Source organism: Hyperolius riggenbachi, unplaced genomic scaffold (assembly GCF_040937935.1).
Source record: "Hyperolius riggenbachi isolate aHypRig1 unplaced genomic scaffold, aHypRig1.pri scaffold_140, whole genome shotgun sequence".
NCBI lineage: Eukaryota > Metazoa > Chordata > Amphibia > Anura > Hyperoliidae > Hyperolius > Hyperolius riggenbachi.
In genome coordinates this window covers 510,820-513,640 of record NW_027152354.1, presented here as the reverse complement: position 1 = coordinate 513,640, position 2,821 = coordinate 510,820, and positions in this window count along the sequence as shown.

Genomic DNA, 2,821 nt, shown 5'->3' with positions numbered 1-2,821 from the left:
TTTCTTTCAATTGCAAACGTAACCAGTTTTTCAATGGTGTAATGGTTTAACATAGAAAACTTACCGTTGGCTCTAAATTCTAATCCATCACTCCGATTTGCAAACGGATTTCACTGAAGCTGTAACTTTCATCCCAGAACATAGTTTAGGGGCCATTACTTCTTCAACTATAGTCATTTTTCTTTCAATTGCAAACGTAACCAGTTTTTCAATGGTGTAATGGTTTAACATAGAAAACTTACCGTTGGCTCTAGATTCTAATCTATCACTCCGATTTGCAAACGGATTTCACTGAAGCTGTAACTTTCATCCCAGAACATAGTTTAGGGGCCATTACTTCTTCAACTATAGTCATTTTTCTTTCAATTGCAAACGTAACCAGTTTTTCAATGGTGTAATGGTTTAACATAGAAAACTTACCGTTGGCTCTAGATTCTAATCTATCACTCCGATTTGCAAACGGATTTCACTGAAGCTGTAACTTTCATCCCAGAACATAGTTTAGGGGCCATTACTTCTTCAAATATAGTCATTTTTCTTTCAATTGCAAACGTAACCAGTTTTTCAATGGTGTAATGGTTTAACATAGAAAACTTACCGTTGGCTCTAGATTCTAATCTATCACTCCGATTTGCAAACGGATTTCACTGAAGCTGTAACTTTCATCCCAGAACATAGTTTAGGGGCCATTACTTCTTCAACTATAGTCATTTTTCTTTCAATTGCAAACGTAACCAGTTTTTCAATGGTGTAATGGTTTAACATAGAAAACTTACCGTTGGCTCTAGATTCTAATCTATCACTCCGATTTGCAAACGGATTTCACTGAAGCTGTAACTTTCATCCCAGAACATAGTTTAGGGGCCATTACTTCTTCAACTATAGTCATTTTTCTTTCAATTGCAAACGTAACCAGTTTTTCAATGGTGTAATGGTTTAACATAGAAAACTTACCGTTGGCTCTAGATTCTAATCTATCACTCCGATTTGCAAACGGATTTCACTGAAGCTGTAACTTTCATCCCAGAACATAGTTTAGGGGCCATTACTGCTTCAACTATAGTCATTTTTCTTTCAATTGCAAACGTAACCAGTTTTTCAATGGTGTAATGGTTTAACATACCTTTTCAATGGTGTAATGGTTTAACTTACCAACTTACCGTTGGCTCTAGATTCTAATCTATCACTCCGATTTGCAAACGGATTTCACTGAAGCTGTAACTTTCATCCCAGAACATAGTTTAGGGGCCATTACTTCTTCAACTATAGTCATTTTTCTTTCAATTGCAAACGTAACCAGTTTTTCAATGGTGTAATGGTTTAACATAGAAAACTTACCATTGGCTCTAGATTCTAATCTATCACTCCGATTTGCAAACGGATTTCACTGAAGCTGTAACTTTCATCCCAGAACATAGTTTAGGGGCCATTACTTCTTCAACTATAGTCATTTTTCTTTCAATTGCAAACGTAACCAGTTTTTCAATGGTGTAATGGTTTAACATAGAAAGGGGGCGTGGTCTGGCCGCGGAGGTGAATGGTTGTCTGAGCCTGCAGCTTCCGCTCTGATCACCCACTAAAGCAACTTAAAGCGACCCAGAAAGGAACTTCTTGATTTGGGGTGATCCCCACGGAACTTTCCCCCCAATAGACTTTCCCCCTTGGGACTCTTTTTCCCTTAGGTGGTCAGTCATTCTGGAAGTCCACATCGGTGGACTCTGACCGTTTGGTCACAAACTGTGTTTTTGGAAGTTTGCCCTTATAGGACATAAACTTCATTGTTTGATTTGTTATTGTTTAAGTTTTATTTTTACTTCTACTTTTAGAATAGGAGATACAGGGTGGGACAAATTTTGGGGGACTGCACACAGGTAGAACCGGATGCCTCTGTGCACATCCCTCGGTCTAATTCTGATGTTTCTTATTTGTTTGTTTTTCCTTATTTGTTTTAGGTCCTGCACACTGTTTTGTCCATTAACCACTTTTCTTCTCTTCAGAATTGAGATGTCTGAATGTTCTGGCAAGATCAGCTTCTATGGTAATATACAATACTGTTGTTTACATTTGTCTGTCACAGGAAGTTGTTGTTTCACAGCTACTTCACAGCATAAACTGAACTGTTATGAGTAATTGCACACTTTTGTCCCTGAATGTTAGAGGTTTAAATTCTTTCAGAAAAAGGTATCTTTTACATAAACTAGCTAAAGAACAAAATCCAGATATAATTTGCTTACAAGAGACCCATCTAACAAAAATCTCAGCATCTAGACTGAAAATTCTTAATTATTCAAAAGTATTTCACTCAACATTCAGGGACAAAAAGAGAGCGGGAGTGTGTATAGCAATTAAGGACACTCTGGGCCTAGTGGTGGAGGAATCATGCTGTAGTGAGGACGGTAGATTGGTGATGATTTCTGGAACTATTAATTCCCAAACCTTTACATTCGCCAACATATATGCCCCTAATACATATCAAGTTAAATTTCTCAATAAAACATTCCAAAAAATACTAAAATTCAAAAAGGGAAATTTATTTATAGTAGGAGATATGAATGCCATAGCTGACCCCATATTAGACTCCACTTCCTAATCAAGAAAAAGAGCCCAATCAATTCTTACACCTTCATTAATAAAAAATGAACTATTTGACACTTGGAGGTGCATTCACCCCAAGGAAAAAGGATATAGTTATTACTCACCAATCTACCAGTCCTTCACTAGGATAGATCACTGTTTGACTGATAGATTCTCTCTGCCACTGGTCTCAGAGGTTGAAATTGGTACAAGAATATGGTCGGACCACTCACCTCTCACAGTAAAA